The sequence below is a fragment of the Pongo pygmaeus genome, chromosome 2, assembly GCF_028885625.2.
Source record: "Pongo pygmaeus isolate AG05252 chromosome 2, NHGRI_mPonPyg2-v2.0_pri, whole genome shotgun sequence".
Taxonomy (NCBI): Eukaryota; Metazoa; Chordata; class Mammalia; order Primates; family Hominidae; genus Pongo; species Pongo pygmaeus.
Window position 1 is genome coordinate 118550896 of NC_085930.1, and position 20032 is coordinate 118570927.

The window sequence follows — 20032 nt, forward strand, 5'->3', positions numbered from 1 at the left end:
GTTCGCAGGAAAATCAGGAATTCACCCTAAAAACTCACCAAACACACGAAATTAGGTATCATGAACAAAACCAGAAATAACATAGAATCATATACTAAAATTATGAGAGCACAACAAAGTACATATGTTTACTACTACTGAATGTATACTTAAAATGGTTAAAATGGTAAATGTTATGCTATATATATTTTACCACAAAAATATGAGAGAGGTTATAAAACAGTCTATAATGACCAAGTTTAAATAAACTAGAGGCAAACTCAAAAATAAGTGTAGGGATTAGGGACTATAAAAAATTACCTAAATATCTGAAAATGAGCTACAGATATTCTAGCAATTGATATTTACACATGTAGAGTATTGTGGATATTTAAAGCTTGGATTATATAAATGAAAGACAAATAGGGAAAAAAAGAGAATCTACTTATGGGATGTCAGTGTGAAGAGCTCTACAGACCTATTACTCAGTGAAACAATCATAAGTGATGAAAATAATTTCTAAAGCAACCATTTAAAGTCCCCAGAAATTGTCATAATGGCATACAGCATGTGAAGAATATTTATTCAAGAAAATCTAGTATATCTTAGTAAGAAGAGCAAAAGTTTGAAGAGCAAAACTGTTTGAAGAGCAAAAGTAAGAAGAGCAAAACTGTTGCTGTCTCCAACCCTAGCTCAGTGTGACAGAAACTTTGCTCCAAATGGGCATGGCCAAGAAGATCATTCTCACTCTAATCGCCTATCTCTGTAATGCAGAGATTAAATTTCAGATGTGGCAGTTTAGAGTAGGGGCTCTCTTCCTATACTTACTCCCCACTTGCAGGGTTCCATCTCTATTTCAGAAGTGGCAGGCCAGATTATTAAGTCCTCAGTCACCTTCTCCTTAGCCCACTTGAGGGGGAGATTCCATGCCCAAAGGGACAAGCTAAGTAAAGTCATACTCACAGGTCAGGAGTAATGGGATGGAGATTTTCTTCAGGATGAGGCAGGTCATAAGAACAGACATCTCTGAAGTTCTCCCTAAAAGAACTAACTGATGTTATTTAGAACACAGTGTGGAAGAATTCAAGACTAAGGTTACTCTTGAAAACAGTGATTTTTCGTGTTAATTAAGTGGAGGCTGGTAACTCCACAAAAGCACGAAGCTAAACTATAGCTCAGTTATTTTACCAGAGAAAACCAGGAGGAAAGGCAGCTTAGATGAACTCTCTGGGTGTTAGAAGAAACCCCAAAGACTGGCCCCAAAAACTACCCCTACAGAGGGACCTGAATTTAATTGGCTATAATCGTGGAGCAATTTATGTTCCAGAGCATCGTTGAAAAAAATATAGCAATTTACTGGCTATTTCTGGAGTCTAACATCTGTGTGTGATACCAACAGAGGCAGACAGCGGAATAGAGATATCAAGGAAAGAGATAGCTAAAGACAGCTCTGTTAAAACAAAAGTCATCCCAGGGTAACCTTGTACAAGCCCAAAGCTTGAGTGATACTAGAAGCTTCACATTGCAGGGAAAACAGCCTTCACTAAAATAATCCAGCCAGGTCACTAAACAAATAAACAAGCAAACAATAATAACATCAAGCTCCAGAGGAGTGCGGTCGCTCTCTAGACTTGCCATAATATATTACCTAAAATCCCCCAATTTTTAACAACAACAAAATAAGGCATACAAAGAAACAGGGATATCTGACCCATGCATGGAAAAAAAAAAAAGTAGAAAACACAAACTGACTGTGAAGAGGCCCAGGTGTACAATTCAACAGAAGAAACTTCAAAGCAGCTATCTATCATAAATATATTCAAAGAACTAAAGAAAACTATGTTTAAGAGTTAAGAAAAGCCATGATTACAGTGTTTCATTGAATAGGAAACATTAGTGAAGTAACTGAAATTGTTTAAAAATACATAAATTTTAGAGTTAAAAAGTGATACAAGTAAAATTTAAAAATTTGCTAGAGGAGCTAAAGTAGATTTGAAATGGCAAAAAAGGAATCAGTGGATTTAAAGAGAGATCATTAGGCATTATACTGTTAGAAATACATAACTAAAATAAAACTAAAAATAAATTAACAGAGCCTAGAGAAATTCAGGATTCCATATAGTTTACCAAGAATAAGAGTAGCAGGAGACGAGAGAGACAAAAAAGCAGAAAAAATATTCGAGAAATAATGGCTGAGAGCTTCCCAAACTAGATGAAAAAAAAAAACAACCAATAAAAAAACTGAGAGAAATGCCAAGTAGGTTAGCAACAAAGGGATCTGTATCAGAGCCATCATGGCATCAATGACACAGACAAAGAGAAAAATCTTGAAAGCTGTAAGAGCAAATGACTACTCATAAAAGGAATCCCAATGAGAATAACAGCTGACTTCTCATAAGAAACAATATTCAAACTACTAAAAGAAAAGAAAAGCAACTGTCAATCAAAAATGTTATATCCAATGAAACTACCTTGCAAAAATGAAGAAAAAAATGCATTATTCCAGTCTACTCATGAGTAAAGCATCAGAAAAACTCCAACAGTGGCATGCTGTGGCAAACCTAATCAGTATACCTGAAAACTGTCAAGGTCATTAAAAACAAGGAAGTTGTAAGATACTGTCACTGTTAGGGGAAAACGTAAGGAAACATAAAAATTATGTAATATGATAGCTTAGGTGGGACCCTGGGACGGAAAAAGAATGTTAGGTAAAAACAAAGGAAATCTGAATAAACTATGGACTTTAGTTAATAAGACTATATTATTACCGATTACTTAATTGTGACAAACATACCATACTAATATAAGATATTAACAAAAAGTTGAAAAATATAAAGGTAAAATGAAGCTATTCCCAGGTAAACAGAACTGATAGAATTCATTGCTAACTGACTCATCTTTTAAAAAATGTTAAAGGAAGTACTTCTGCATGATATCAAGTAATCTTAGAAAGTAATTCAATTCTACACTGAAACACATGTATATGCATACACACAGGAGATGCAGCTAAAGCAGTGCTTAGAGGGAAAAGAAAAGCTCTAAATGCCTATGTTATAAAAGAAGACAAAACTTCAATCAATAATCTAACTTTCCACCATAAGCTGTTGGGGAAAAAAGAGCAAACCAAACCTAAAGCAAGCAGAAAAAGCAAATAATAAAGATCTCAGTAAAAATTAATGAAACAGAGAATTCTTTTTGTTTTTTTATTTGTTTAACTTTTATAAAGAGTAAATAAATCATCAAAATTGAAAGTTGATTCTTTGAAAATAGAAATGAAAATAGACCAACCTTTAGCTATTTAGCTAGACTGTCCAAGAAAAGAATAACTCAAATTACAAAAATCTGAAAAAGAAGGAACATTAATACTGAGCTTACAGAAATAAAAATAATTATAAGAAAATACTATGAAAAAATATGCCATAAAATTAGAAAAATCAGCTTAAAAATAACAAAGTTTTAGAAAGATACTAATGATCAAAACTGATTCAAGATGTAATAAAAATATTAACAGACCTATACATGGAAAGAGATGAATAATAGTTTTAAAAACTTTTCACAAAGTTTCCAAGCCAAGATAGTTTTACTGGTGAAGTCTTCCAAATGTTTCAAGAAGAGTTAATAACAATATTTCACCTATTCTTGCAAAAAACAAAACACTCAGATAAGAAACAGAATTTTCTCATCCAACGAGTTGGATGAGAAAATTATTATCTTAATGTCAAACAAGACAAATTATAAGAGAAGAAAACTGGAGACCAAAATTTTAATAAATAAAGAGAAAAAAGTCCACAACAAATTACTAGAAAACCAAACGCAGACCAAGAAGCAGCTTCTCTGCTCCTTCTGGAATTTCTGCCTGGTTCAGCCCTCCTGCCTCCACTCCTGACTCCACCACGTCCATCAGGGTGACCCAGAAGTCCTACAAGGTATCCACCTCTGGCCCCCAAGCCTTCAGCAGCCACTCCTACACGAGAGGGCCCGGTGCCCACATCAGCTCCTGGAGCTTCTCCCCAGTGGGCAGCAGAAGCTCCCAGGGTGGCCTGGGCAGAAGCTATGCTGGGGCCAGCAGCCTCGGAGGCATCACCACCATCACGGTCAACCAGAGCCTGCTGAGCCCCCTTAACCTGGAGGTGGACCCCAACATCCATGTTGTGCACACCCAGGAGAAGGAGCAGATCAAGACCCTCAACAAGTTTGCCTCCTTCATCGACAAGGTACGATTCCTGGAGCAGAAGAACAAGATGCTGGAGACCACGTGGAGCCTCCTGCAGCAGCTGAAGACAGCTCGGAGCAGCATGGACAACATGTTCGAGAGCTACATCAACAACCTTAGGCGGCAGCTGGAGACTCTGGTCTAGGAGAAGCTGAAGCTGGAGGCGGAGCTTGGCAACATGCAGGGGCTGGTGGAGGACTTCAAGAACAAGTATGAGGATGAGATCAATAAGCCTACAGGATGGAGAATGAATTTTTCCTCATCAAGAAGGATGTGGATGAAACTTACATGAACAAGGTAGAGCTGGAGTCTCGCCTGGAAGGGCTGACTGAGGAGATCAACTTCCTCAGGCAGCTGTATGAAGAGGAGATCTCGCAGTTGCAGTCCCAGATCTCGAACACATCTGTGGTGCTGTCCATGGACAATTGCCGCTCCCTGGACACGGACAGTATCATTGCTGAGATCAAGGCGCAGTAGGAGGAGATCGCCAACCGCATCCGGGCCGAGGCTTAGAGCATGCACCGGATCAGGTATGAGGAGCTGCAGACGCTGGCTGGGAAGCACCAGGATGATCTGCAGCATACAAAGACTGAGATCTTCAAGATGAACCAGAACATCAGCCAGCTCCAGGCTGAGATTGAGGGCCTCAAAGGCCAGAGGGCTTCCCTGGAGGCCTCCATCACAGATGCCGAGCAGCCTGGGGGAGCTGGCAGTTAAGTATGCCAACGCCAAGCTGTCCGAGCTGGAAGCCGACTTGCAGCTGGCCAAGCAGGACATGGGGCAGCAGCTGCATGAGTACCAGGAGATGATGAACGTCAAGCTGGTCCTGGGCATCGAGATCACCACCTGCAAGAAGCTGCTGGAGCCTGAGGAGAGCCGGCTGGAGTCTGGGATGTAGAACATGAGTATCCATACTAAGACCACCAGCTGCTATGTAGGTGGCCTGAGCTCAGCCTATGGGGGCTTCACAAGCCCCAGCCTCAGCTATGGGCCAGGCTCCAGCTTTGGCTCTGGTGTGGCCTCCAGCTTCTTCAGCCGCACCAGCTCCACCAGGGCCGTGGTTGTGAAGAAGATCGAGACCCGCGATGGGAAGCTGGTGTCCGAGTCCCCCGACGTTTTGCCCAAGTGAACAGCTGCAGCAGTCCCTCCCAGACTGCCCCTCCTGTGGCTGCCCCAGAGTGCAGGGGAGCACAGGGAACAGGATACCCACCTAAGGCTCAGCCCCAGCTCTCAGCCCACCCTTGGGGGTAGTTTACTGCCTGGGGACCCCTTTGCCCATGCTTCCAACTACAAAACAATTCAATTTGGTTTTTTTTTTTTTGGTGCAAAATAAAACCTCAGCTGGCTCTGCAAAAACAAACAAACAAACAAACAAACAAACAAAAAACAATAAAAGAAAAAAAAGAAAACCAAATCCAGCAACATAAAAGGATTACACAACATGACCAACTGGGATTTATCCCAGGTATGCAATTTTTGAATACCCTAAAGTCAATTAATGTATTAATCAATTAATTTGTTTGTATCAACTGGTACACTATATCAGTAGAATAAAATACAAAAACTTCCCAATACATTCAGGAAATGAATTTTATAAAATTCAACCCTCATTTATAAAACGCTTGAAGGGCAAGCATCTGTGAAAAATCTACATGGTCAACACACTTAGGAATTAATTTAATAAAAGACATGCAAAAATTATTCTGAAAACTATAAAGCATTGTTAAGGAAATTAAAGAAGACCTAAATAAGTGAAAAGTCATACCATTTTTATAGATCAGAAGATTTAATATTGTCAGGATGGTGATACTTCCCAAGTTTATCTATAGATTCAACAAAATTCCTATCAAAATCTAAGCTGTTTTTTTTTTTTTTGGTTCACATTGCAAATTGATTCTAAAATTCATATTGATATCGTTTGTCTCTCCCCACTCAAATCTCATCTGGAACTGTAATCTCCAGGCGTTGAGGGAGGGAGCTGGTGGGGGTGATTTGATGATGGGGCAGTTTCCCCCATGCTGTTCTTGTGATAATGAGTGAGTTCTCATGAGATCTGATTGTTTGTTAAGTGTCTGGCACTTCCCCATCTCTCTCTTTCTCCTGCCGCCATGTAAGATGTGCCTTGCTTCCCCTTCACCTTCCACCATGATTGTAAGTTTCCTGAGGCTTCCCCAGCCATGCAGAATGGTGAGTTAATTAAAACTCTTCCCTTTACAAATTACCCAGTCTCAGGTACTCTTTATAGCAGTGTGAAAATGAACTAATAAAATACGGAACTGCAAAGGACCTAGAATCACTAAAATATACTCAAAAAAAAAAAAAAAGACAACATTTGGATCACACTCCGTATTTCAAAATGTACTACAAAGCTACAGTAGTAAAGACTGTTTGATACTAGCAGAAGGATAGACATAAAGAGTAATGGAATAGAGTCCAGAAATAAATTTTCGTGTAACTATTAATTTTCAAAAAGCCAGAGACAGTTCAGTGAGGGAAAGAATAGTCTTTCCAACAAACTGTGATGAGAGAACTAGATATCCATATGCAAAACCAGGAATATATGCTCTTTCCTCACATTATACACAAAAAATAACCCCCAATGAATCATAGACTTAAAAGTAAGTGCTAAAAACATAAAAATTGTGGAAGAAAACGTAGAAGTAAGTCTTCATAATCTTGAGTTATGTGGTCTTCTTCAATATGACACTTCATATTTGCTAAGACATTTATACCAAAAAAAAAAAGAGAGAGAGAGAGGGGAAAAAAAAGGATGTGGAGAACTTGGAATCCTCTTCTTCTACTGATGGCAATTTAAACTGTGCAGGCATGTTAGAAAATAGTCTGACCATTGCTCAAAAGCTTAAGCATACTGTTAGCATATGACCAAGAATTTCACTCCTATGTATATACTTAAGAGAAATGAAACATACCTCCACACAAAAACTTGTTTGTGAATAATGTATTTGTCTAGAGCTGCCGTAACAAATACCACAAAGTAGCCTAAACAATAGAAATTTATTTTCTCACATTTCAGGAGGCTGGGAGCCAGAAATCAAGGTGTCAGACAGGTTGTTTGTTCTGAAGTCTCTCTCCTTGGCTTGTAGATAGTGTTCTTTTTCTGGTGTCTTCACGTGGTATTATTAATCTTTCTATGTGATCTGTGTCCTAACCTCCTCTTATAAGGATTCCAGCCATATTTGGTTAGGACCCACCCTAAGCACTCCATTTTAACTTGTCTCTTTAATGGTCGTATCTACAAATAGAAAAACATTCTAAGGAACATGAGTTAGGGCTTCAACATATGAGCATTGGAGGGACACAGTTCAGTCCATAACAAATATTCATAGTGGTATTATTTATGATAGTCAAAAAAGTGGAAACAATCCAAAGCCCCATCAGCTGATGAATGGATAAATAAATGTGTTCTACCCATATAATAAATATTATTTGGCAATAAAAAGTAACGAAGTACTGACATGATACCATATGAATAGACCTTGAAAACATGCTAACTGAAAACAGTAATCACAAAGGGTCTTGTATTATATGATTCCATTTTTATTACATGTCAAAATACGAAAATCTATAGAGACAGATAGTAGTTTAGTAATTATCTATGGCTGGGGGTCAGTTTATAGGAAATGAGGTGTGACTACTAATGATTACGAGGTTTCTTTTTGGGGCAATGAAAATATTCAAAAATTGTGGTTGAAAAACTTTGTGAATATACTAAAAACCACTGATTTATATACCTTAAATTGATAAGTAATATGATATATAAATTATGTTTCAATAAAGCTATTATATATTGAAAGAAAAAATGATACATATAATGACATACAGGGGAACAAAAATATGAATAAAAAACAGTGATGACAGAGACATAGCCAATGGTACCTCCAAATGGATTTCTAGCAGAAAAAAAAGAAATAAATGTGATCAAAGAGATATTTTAAAAGCAATGGCAAAGAATTTTTTAAAACATATGAAAACAATAAAGGCAAGACTTTATAAAGCCATTCAATTCAAGATAAAATCCAACAGGAAGAAAACCACAAAAAGACCCATCATAATGAAACTTCAGCTACCAAAGACAAAGATAAAATTTTGAAAGAAGTAAAAAGAAAAATCACAGATTATTTTGAAACCTTGACTGATAGTTTTTAATTGTTGAGAAGACCTAGACTAAAAGAGCAAGAATAACTTTCCCAGCATCTCACAGTCATTCAATTTTTCAAGCAGGATACAGAATTACATATTTTTATTCAATTATCTTTTCACCATAATATATTTCCTAAACAGTTGTTTTTGAAGAAGAAAATGTGAAATGAAACTCAAAATCCATGACTGATTTATTCACAGCCTGAGAATGTTGAGGAGGCCTGATTATAATGGTAGTAAATTTCTCTATTTTTGCCACGTGAAATGGGGTATCTTTAAAGTGTGGGCTCAGTTGTACTTTTCTAAAACTTCCAGGAAAACATGGAAAGTTTATGGTGGCATCAGGGATTTTCTGGAAAAAAAAAAAAACATTTATCTGGCTTATCTCTAATTCAATTTCTTCTGACTGTAGCAAGGAGGGAAAATTCATTGGCATACCTTTTCCATGGAGTATGGTAGAAATTAACTATGAGGCCCAAATAGTTATAATTATTTAGAAAACTCTCATCTACTTACCATATTCTGTTTGTGTGAGGTTCCTTCAACATATTCCAAACCTAAGAAATATTGATCACAATCATACATTAAGACCCAGTGTCAAAGGCAGATCAATTTTTCTTTTATATAATTTCTGATGAATTTTTGAATGTGGAATAGAAAGTTGTCTAATAGAAGTGCTTTTTTCAGACTAATATACATGAATGCTTCTGGTCTAATGCTCCCCAATTTATAATTTTCATCTCTATTCTTTCACAATCATCACAGAAACCATAATTAAAGGAACAACAGATGGTTAATAGAAGCTGCTCTTTCTATGAGGATACTAAGCTAGGGGCCTTATTTGACAATTATTATAAAAGCAGATACAAAAGGCTAGTCTAGATAATTTCCCAAGTTGAAAAAGAAACCAAAAAGAAATGAAAGAATGTACAAATTACCTCTCACAAAATTCTCTAGAATTTTCACCTAGTATTTATTCTACTTGGCTTGAATCCCACTGTGAGAAAACTGTGTCCTCTATGCTTTCAAATTATTTGGAACATTGATGGCTGATAATAATAGCAGGGATGGCTGTTATGTATGTGTTAAGGTTGATTAGGGTCTCACTAGTTATTTCTCTTTCTTAATGATAAAGCCTTTTAAAATGTCGTTTAAAAAAAGAATAGATTTTGACAATATCAAGGATGTGAAAAAATCAATTTATTTTAAATCCATTGATAACTAATTTTAAATCATATATAATTCAGTCACAATAAATCTCTTTACATATATATTTTAGTCTTCTACAATTTGATATGAGCAGTTTGTTAACTATATTTCTACTTCAGAAAACTAAAAAGTGTTCGAATTCACTTGACTTAAAATTGCCAAATGAGAAAAATGAACCTCACAACATATGAAAGAATGTGTAGGCTGCAGCTAACGGCAGTAATGGTCAGTGATTATCTTCTGAAGACAAAAATACAATTAGAATAAGAAAGACATTTCAACCATTTTTACATCAAAGTCACCTCAATATTTATTTAAGTTCCCCCAATTTTGTGGAATAATAAGACTTCTTTTTTAACAGAGAAAAATATTTCTTTAGATAATCAAGGGGATACATGTTAATGTTTTGCACTGGTGCTGCTTCCTGATGAACTACTTAATTTCCTTGTGGGATGAGCACCTTCTCATTTCTTATATAGAGGAAAAATGGAGGATTAAGGAGAGAGAGAGAAATTAAACCCCCAATTTAGTTCTGTTAGTTTATTTCAGTTCCTCAAGCTCCTGCCTACTTTTCACTGAAGTTGTTCCTTCTTGCTAGAATGCTCTTTTCTTTGGCTTACACCTGGCTAAGTTCTCAGACCAGATTCTATTTTAAATATCATTTCATAGATGCCTTTTCTAAATCTGGCCATAATCCTCACTCCAACTCTAGCCATATTATACTTATCATTTATCTCCCTTAATACCATTTATAACATTTTATGAGTTTACATTAGCATATGGGATTATTGTTTTGATGTGTGCCTTCTGACACTTAAGTGCCTGCTTTATTCACTGGTGTGATCCCAGAATGGAACACAGTGCTTTGCTAGGCAATAATATAAATAAACACTTTTTATTTCTTTTCTCCAATATTTTTGGACCCCTACGATGAGCAAAGCCTGTGGCTGTGTTGTGCTGTGAAGGCTATAGAGGTGTATAATGCCACACTTCTGACTTTAAGAACTGTATAATTAAAAATGTGAAATTATATAAGTTATCATAACCGAAAGCAAAAATTGAAGTCACAGGAGAAAGAGATCAAAAATTTCAACTGAAACAAAGGTCACAGCTATCGAAATAACTTTCCTTGAGGGAATTTGAGGACACTAATTAGCCAACTGCTCTTTGTTCTTAGGATGAGGAGGTAGCTCCTTTCGTAAAAAGGCAAATAGTGAGTCAGGAGACACAGCTCTGTATCTGAACAACTACCTTCCCTCCCACAAGCTTCCTACATATCCAAACTTTTTTTTTTCTTATCTTCTTACATCAGTCCCCCAACACCACTCCTTTTTGCAGAGCTAAAGTTCAAGACTGTTTAGCAGAGAATGTAGAAGTGTCATAGAGAAAGCTATAAGGCAATTTGGAGATTCCAATCACAATGAATTCCAGCCTTCACAATGACACAGGAGTTGGACGACAGTGTTCGCATCTACTGTCAAAATCGGTTTCCTTCGTGATTAGAAGGTGTTTAACTACCAAACCACATTCTACATTCCAAACTTCTAAATACATGCCTGTCACTATTTATTTCAACTTCTTTGTCTCTTTGCAAAACATTTGTAACATGTAAACAATAAGAATGCTGAATACTGCCACACAAAGATGTTTAAATGGCTTCTGCTAAAGAACTGTAATCGGTGAAGGAGAGACATATGGACAACTAAATACAATTTATGTCTAATAATATAGTGCTAATTTTCAAATTCCAAGTCCTTTATATATTTTTGTAGATTTACACCTAAGTATTTCATTATTTGAGCTATTGTAAATGGTTATTTCAGTTTCCATGCATTCATTGCAAGCATATAGAAATACAACTGATTTTGAACATTGTTATTGTGTAGTGTAAACTTACTGAGTTCAATTATTAGTTTTAGAAGGGTTTTTTGAGATTATTTGAGATTTTCTATGGAGACTTTCATATCATCTGGAAATATAACGTGTTTTTTTTTCCTTTCTGATCTATATTCCTTTTTTCCTTTTCTTGTTTTATTGCTCCATCTAGGACTTCTAGTATGATGTTGAACAGCAGTGATGAAAGTGGACATTCTTTCTTTGTTCCCAATCTTTGGAGGGAAATATTCAGTCTTTCACCCTTAGAATATTAGCTATAGGTCATCAGTATATGTTCTTTATTAAGTTGAGAAAGCGCCTGTCTGTTCCTACTATTCAGAGACATTTATTAAGTCTCACTTGGTCATGGTGTATAATTCTTTTGTATATATTGCTAAAACATATTTCTTAACATTTTCTTAAGAATTTTTGTATTTATGAGAAAGATTGTATTTTGTTGTTTTGTTTTGTTTGTATTTTCTCTGTCTGGTTTTGGTGTCAGTACAATAAATTAATAATAAATCATAAAATGATTTGGGAAGTCTTTCCTTCTCTTCTGTTTCCCGGAAGAGACTGTGTAGTGCTGACATTAATTTTTTAAATATCTGATAGAAGTCTCCAGTGAAACAATCTAGACTTAGAGATTTCTTTTTTATGAGAGTTTACATTGCAAATTCAATTTTCTTAATATTTTAGGGCTATTCAACTTACTATTTTAAATAAGTGGTGGTAGTATGTGCTTTTGAGGATTAGGTCCAATTTATCTAAGTTGTCAAACTTGTGTGTACAGAATTAGTTGTAATAGTGCCTTATAACCCTTATCATGACTGCAGTGTCTGTAATGGTATCTTCCAGATCATTCCTGATATTAGTAATTTGTGTCTCTTCTCTTTCTCTCTTTTCTTTTGGTCAGTTTCAATTTTTTTTGGTCTTTTTAATAGAACCAGTTTTTTGTTTCATTGATTTCTGATCTTACCTTTTAAATTGACTTATTTCAGCATTCTTTGGTTTTATTTTGCTCCTCTTTTAGTTTACTGAGGTGGGAGCTTAAATTATTGATTTGAGATATCGATTCTCTTCTAATGTGAGAATTTAGTGCTATAAATTTCCCTGTGAGCTGTGGTCCACATATTTTAATAAGTTTGTAGTTTTATTCACTTCAATGTACTATGTGATTTTTCCCTGAAACTTTCTCTTTGATTCATGGATTACTTAATTATGTTGTTTATTATTAAGTGTGTCATTTGGTTTCCAAGCATTTGGAGATTTCCGTCATATACTTCTGTTACTGAGTTCCAGATTCCATTGTTGTCAGAGATTTTAATTTTTTAAAATATGTTGAGGGTTTTTTTTTTACAGCCCAGCATATGGTGTGTCATGCTACATGTACACTGTACACACTAATGAAAAGTGTACTATGCTGATTTCAAATGAAATGTTCTATATATGTCAATCAGATCTTATTGATTAATGATGTTGTTGAGTTCTTCTACATTCTTGCTAAACTCATGTCTAGTTTTTCTATCAATTGTTGAGACATGGATGTTGAAGTCTCCTATGATTGTTTATTTGCCTTTTTGTTTTCTTAATTCCATCATTTTTATGCAAATAATTGTGGCCCTTTTTTGGTATATATTCATTTAGGATTTCTGTGACGTATTTGGGGATTGATATTTCTTATGTAATACTTGCTCTGCCTTTATTAATATTGTTTGTGTTGATTTTACTTTATCTGATAATATGATGGTCACTGCTGCTTTCTCTGGCTTAATGTTTGAATGGTGCACCTTTGTACATTCTTTTACTTTAAACTTACCTATATTGTTTTATTTTAAGTGAGTTTCTTGTAGTCATTTTGTTAGATCATGTTTATCATAATTTTTAAATCCATTCTTCCAATCTCCTTCTGATTAGTATATTAGATTATTTAATGTAATTGGAAGAGAGAACACATCCTAATTCACTCTTTGAAGCCAGTACCATCCTTGTACCAAAACTATACTGAGACATTACAAGAAAGGAAACTAGGGCCAGGTGTGGTGGCTCACGCCTGTAATCCCAGCACTTTGGGAGGCTGAGGCAGGTGGATCACGAGGTCAGGAGATCGAGACCATCCTGGCTAACACAGTGAAACCCCGTCTTTACTAAAAATATAAAAAATTAGCCAGGTGTAGTGGTGGGCGCCTGTAGTCCCAGCTACTCAGGAGGCTGAGGCAGGAGAATGGCGTGAACCCGGGAGGCAGAGCTTGCAGTGAGCTGAGATCATGCTACTGCACTCCAGCCTGGGTGACAGAGCAAGACTCTGCCTAAAAAAAAAAAAAGAAAGGAAACTATAGACGAGTATCTTTCATGAACATAAATGCAAAATTCCTCACCAAAACATGAGTAATTAAAATCCAACAGTGTGTTAAAAAGAATTATACATTATGCCCAGTAGATTTAGTCTAGGTATGCTGGTCTAGTTCAACATTTAAAAATCAATGTAATCCACCATTAACAGGCTGAAGAATAAAAATTATATGATCGTGAAAAAGCATTTCACAAAATCCAATATTAGGATAAAAACTCTCAGTAATGTAGGAATATGGAAAAACTCCCAAAACTTGGTAAAGAATATCTACAAAATAATCATAGCTGTTATCATACTAAATGGTGGAAGATTTGATTCTTTCCTCCTGGATTAAGAACAAGCAGATATCCCCTCTCATCTACCTATTAGGGTTGGAAGGTCTGGGTCCCCACATGAGAGCAGAAGGTGACACCATGGAGTGGATATCCCGGTTACCACATAATGGCAGAGAAAGTCCTAACTCTCCACTAGGACTCCTTTGGCATTAACCCATTGGGAAAAGGAAAGGAGAATTCAATACTTGTCACCACCCAGTGGGGACAGACATCTCCTCTGACATGGCAGTGCTGTGGGAGGAAAAATGAAGAGGGTGGGAGAGTCAGGGGCATATTTACTATTGCTCACCAAGAATGAACGTTTTAGCTCCCTACTCATCCCTACTTTGACATCACCCTGGTAGGAATGGGAGTGGGTGGTGAGGTGCCTTTTTATATAGCCTGATAATGCAGAATTCTAGGATCCCCATGAGAAATTTTCAGGACCCTTTTGGACTGAGTACAGAAGAATAAAAATATGTTGTATCTGAAATCCAATGAAAATGACCATGTTATATTTGATTCGGATTTTAAATCTTTCAAGGTTTGTTGATGGAAAGAATAGGCTTTCCTCCCTTCTGAAACAAAATGAAAGGAGACTCAAAGTAGCTAGAGGTTGTTTCAAGATGGGGAGAGGGTTAGCTTTCCACTGCTTAGTTGGACACTTGCTTAGGCAAGAGACACATAGATCTACTGCTGGGTCTATTGGAGGAGATAAGAAGAGAATTAGAGTAAACTGACACAAGTAGTGGACAGTTTGGGAAGTATGTGAGAGTCTGCCATGGGTCAAATGGTGGCGAAGCTTGAGGCACCTGGCCCCATTTAGGTCTCCAAACCTAGGATCAGGGAAAGATGGAGTGGGGGAACCACACAATGTAGTAACTTAAGCACACATCCCATGAGAGAAGCAGGCCTTACAGGTCTGCCATTTGGAGGACAACAAAGGTCAGTCAGTGTTGCAAAAGCAACAGAGATGGCCTACAAAAACATTAAAACCTTACCTAGTAAAGTAAGGAGAAATATCACTTATACCTCCCCTCTACCCAGGTGCAGCTCTCCAGAAGAGCTGGATTGCAAAAGGTAGATGGGTTTCCAAGCCTCTGTCACTCCACAGTAAGCCTCTCATCTCAGGTTTGCATTGGTGGCAGTGTCGGTGGAAGTGGGCATGGGGGATGGGGAAGCAATGTAGAGTATGCTGAGGAAATAAGTTTTGAATTGAGTTTGATTTGAAGCTTTCAGGTTTACCAAATTTTGATAATTGTTAGTGAGCAAGTTAGATTTTTAAGCTTTAACATGGTCCAAATTTTAATAACTGAGTAAATGGAAAGCTGTGGAAATCACATGATTTATTAATGGACAGCAACATATATTCTACAAAGCAGTGATTGAAAAAAAAAGCCATTTCATTTTTAAACACCACCATGTTGAGCCTCCTTGACAAACTTGTTACTGAATAAAAGGTACTTAAGACATCAACAGTTTTTCTTATTCATCATTGAGTTTGTGGCTGCATTACTGTGCTGGCTGTGATAAAATGGATGTAGGAATATATCTAATGTCATTTATTAATAAAGAAGAAATTATTTTTCATGTTTAAGTGAGGGCCCTTGAACATAATGCTTCTACTTTGTATCCATCTCCCTGTTTACAAAGCAGACTAGAATATGATTCGCAGCCTTGACTGCCATTTTCCTTGACATTTCACTTACCTGCTTCCCTCACCCATTAGCCTGCCTTTGAGAGAGTGTGGGCACTGTGTAGTAGATCAGCTTAATAGCTAGGACATCTGGTGTAGCCTAACAGACAGATTGTCTGCCTACTTAGACCCTCCGCACAAGTAAAAAACGCGTAACAACTTGGCCTTTCCAAAGTGGAGCTGACCTGATAAAAACCTTTCCACAGAAGGCAACGTCATCTCCTTCCCGGGAACTAAACAGCAACTGTGTAATGTCAGAGAGGAAAAATGAAGAAATTAAAGTGGATATAACTTGGTTGTCATTTGATTTTGTTAAAAAAGCAAAACATATTTAATGATAATTTTTACATTTTGAAATAATCTTAGTTATACATTCTGCAAAAATAAAAATAGTATAAAGAACACTTGCCTTCCTTTTGCTCACATTTACCTATTGTTAATATTTTACCCCATATCCTGTATATGTGTTTACTTCATTATTTTTCTGAAACATTTGAAATAGTCGAACAAAATATACATTGTATATGTAATGACTCTTTACCCCTAATATTTCAATGAGTATTTCCTAAGAATAGGAATGTTTTCTTACATACCATCAGTACAATTGACACATTCATAAATTTACATTGATACAGTACGTTTGTCTAATAATGATTGATATTCTCATTTTGTAGTTTGTCTATTCATGTCTTTTATAGGGTTTTCCAAAGAACAAAGTCCTTTGATGTTTAAGCTTCATTGAGGAGTAGACCATTTGAACAAGCATATATAAGAAATTCTACAGAATTAACTTTTTCTTAATGAACCAGAGCACCAAAAGAAGTTGGCAGTAACAAAGATGCCCTGTCATTTACTACTTATGCCTTTCCATGAAACTGGTAGTTATTTAGGAAGAAATAAAATACCAGAACAAAATACCAGAAAAACATGACTTTAGGAAACTTTTCTTCATCTAATCTACCTTCTAAGAGATCTCTACATTAAAAAAGTAATTATGAAAATTTCTGGGTGTAATCATTCACACAACAAAGGGTCCAACTGGAATCTAAATTTCAGTCCTTTACCTGGCACCAAGCTGTATTTCTGGTCTGTGAATTCAAGAGCCTCAAAAGTCAATTCAACCAGATTTTGTCTTCATCACTTGATCTAATAATGTATTTTATGACATTTTTGAAAGAACATACACCACGGAAACATACCTAAACCTTGTATTAGGATATGCTACCCATGGATCATATGATAGGGGCTACATCTTAAAGGTGCAGAGGTGGACGGCAACAAAAAGAGTCACATGTTCTCCTCCTATGTGTCCATGCCCCTTTTCAATATGGCTAACAGCTCTTCCTATTAAGGGGTGAAGACTATTGTTCATTCTTTGACTTGGTTGACCATGAGACTTTCTTTGGGCTATGGAATATCAGGAAACATGCCTCAAACAAAAATTTGATGAGTTCTTTTACCTTGGGCTTGTTCTCATTTTCTTTTCTTTGAAACCTTGAAAACAACATGTATTAGCTTCTTGGGGCTGCCATAACTAAGTGCCATGAACTGAGTTGATGAAAACAACCCACAGTTTTTTATTCTCTCACACTTCTGGGGGCTGGACATCTGAAATCACAGTATCAGCAAAGTTAGTTCCTTCTGAGGTGTTATGAAGGGAAATCTGTTCTGTGCTTTGTCCTAGCTTCTGGTGGCTCCCAGCAGTTCTTAGTTTTCTTTGCCTTGTAGCTGCATCACTCCAATCTCCACCTCCACCTTCTCATTCTCTTCTTCTTTCTATTTGTCTCTGTCTGTCCTCTCCTTTTCTTTTAAGGATTTTGGTCATTGATGTTAGGGCCCGTCCTAATGCAGTATGACCTTATTTTAACTAATTGCATTTGCAATGTACTGAGTTTCTGGGTGGACAAGAATTTGGGTGGGGGATATTATTCAACCAAATGTATATGAAGTAGAAAAGCTTGAGCTAGGCTGCTTGAAGATTCGAGACCTTGTGGAAGAGAGAGAAGCAATTCATGCTAAGGCCCACATAAATAAACCAGAATTCTAACTATTAGACTTGCAAATAAGGCTGTTCTAGATAGAACATCCAGCCACAAGCCAACCTACCAAAGGACCACAAATATATGAGAAGGGTAACTCAACCAACCCTCAAAGCTGAGCTAAAGAAAATGGTGGTTGTTTTAAGCCTCTGTGTGGTGTTTTGTCTCTTCATAGCAAAAGCGGACATATCTGTTTTCAGTATCCTAGGGGCAGGTTTGATATCAAATCCCCTTAAACAATAGACAGAATACAACTTTAGTTTTGTTACCTGTACAAATATGTGAACATCCTTCTTGAAGAGCTCAGATGCAGAAACAAACATAATAAAAGCAGTTCTGAAGATACTTTGGTATTGATAACTAATCCACCAGGATAACCATACACAAGAGCAAAAGATACATAAAGGCAATGTCTGAGATCATTACACATTTTTTTCTTCCCTTTTTTTTTTTTTGATGGAGTCTTGCTCTGTTGCCCAGGCTGGAGTATAGTGGCTTGATCTCAGCTCACTGCAATTTCCACCTCCTGGGTTCAAGCAATTCTCCCTGCCTCAGGCTCCTGAGTAGCTGGAATTACAGGTGCCCACCACCACACCTGGCTAATTTTTGTATTTTTTAGTAGAGACGAGGTTTCACCATGTTGGTCATGCTGGTCTTGAACTCCTGACCTCAGGTGATCCGCCTGCTCCCAAAGTGTTGGCCTTCCAAAGTGTTGGGATTACAGGCATGAGCCACCATGCCCGGCCCACTACACATACTTGAACATGTATCCAGATTGACATCTATAATATATAATCCTTTGAATTTAGTTCCACAGAAGCTCCTGACCACACAGCGTTCCTGGACATGTAATTATTACATGTTCTCTGCCTCAAAACACCGCAAAATCAGAATCATGGCCCTACATGTTGACCCAATGGTTGCCACTTACATCTGCTCAGTTTTTAACTCATAAAAATATGGACTCCTAGAAAATATAAGAAAATGGATATAGAGCTAGTTTGCAATGGTCATTCATTTTACGGGACAAGGTTAAGAGAAGCTTTCCCCAAAATATTTCTAAAAACAGAACCTCTTTCACTGATCCTGCAATTTTCTTCAAAAGAATATTACTTATTGCACTAGATAACAAAACAAAACAAACAAAAATGATTACCTTTATTTTGAACAACAATTTACTTTTATTTCTTTAAAATGTTTAAAGGGAATGTTTAAAATGTCATAAACATGTAGCAAACTAAAAAGAAAAACATAATAATAAGTGTCATTGTTCAAAATGTAATTTATGGCCAGTAGTAGAAATGAGGCATCATTCTCAACATGTCTTTTTTCCCCCTTTTTCTACTCTCTGGAGTGTTTCCAGAATCCTATCATTATCCATCTTGCAGTAGTTAAGCTCACCTCTTCAAAATGTAAATGGATATTTGAAGATATGTAACTTTTCCAAAAACAAGTTCTAGATTTAATGAAGTATGTTTTAGACAAAGTGTATTATCTTTAAGGAATTGGAGAAATCCTCAATGTTTGTGTGCGTGTTTGTGTGTGTAATTCTTCTAGGCAATTATAGACCAGAAGGCCCAGGAAAAGGAATAATGAAAGAAAGAAAGAAAGAAAAAAAAATAAACCCTAAATGATGGAGCAAAAACATTAGGAAGCTACCCATCTGTCTGTATGGTTTTGAAGCATCCCTGACAGGTGGCAGATACATGGAACAATGACCTCTGGAGGGCCCCTTCCAGAACTGTGAATAAATGAAACCAAGTAAAAGCAAAGTTAATCAAGTAATTAATTCCTCCTCTGATTGTGTCTCCTTAGTTTTTCTCCCTAGATATTTAAAATAATTATATTAAAAGGGAGAGCAAGGAGTTTTTAGAATAATTATATCTGTATTTTGATTGGCTGTTCTTCAATACCAGAAGAAAAAAGACTCTTGTTCTTGAGATAATGTGATTATGAGAGATGTTTTTAGAGTAATTAATTCATTGCTGTGATTGTTTCTTGTTCGTTAGCACAAATGTGGGAAGAAAGTTCAAAAATTGACTTCACTGAATTTGTTTCTGAAATACATTTTACCAAGAGACCTTTGAAAGTTGACTGTTAAAGGGAAAAGCCCAGGAATTTCTTGAGTTTGATTTTTATTATAAAATGGAAAGAAAAAGACCATGCTTACAGAATATTCTGTGTCTCCAGGTGAAT

At 36.5% G+C, this 20032-nt stretch overlaps 1 long non-coding RNA gene and 1 pseudogene across 1 annotated transcript in view; both read left to right on the plus strand.

Annotated features, from left to right (window-relative positions):
• LOC134739125 (uncharacterized) overlaps positions 1-20032 on the plus strand; it is a 542148-nt gene that overhangs the window by 187702 nt on the left and 334414 nt on the right. The window lies entirely within an intron of this gene.
• On the plus strand, positions 705-5321 carry LOC129032905 (keratin, type II cytoskeletal 8-like; annotated as a pseudogene).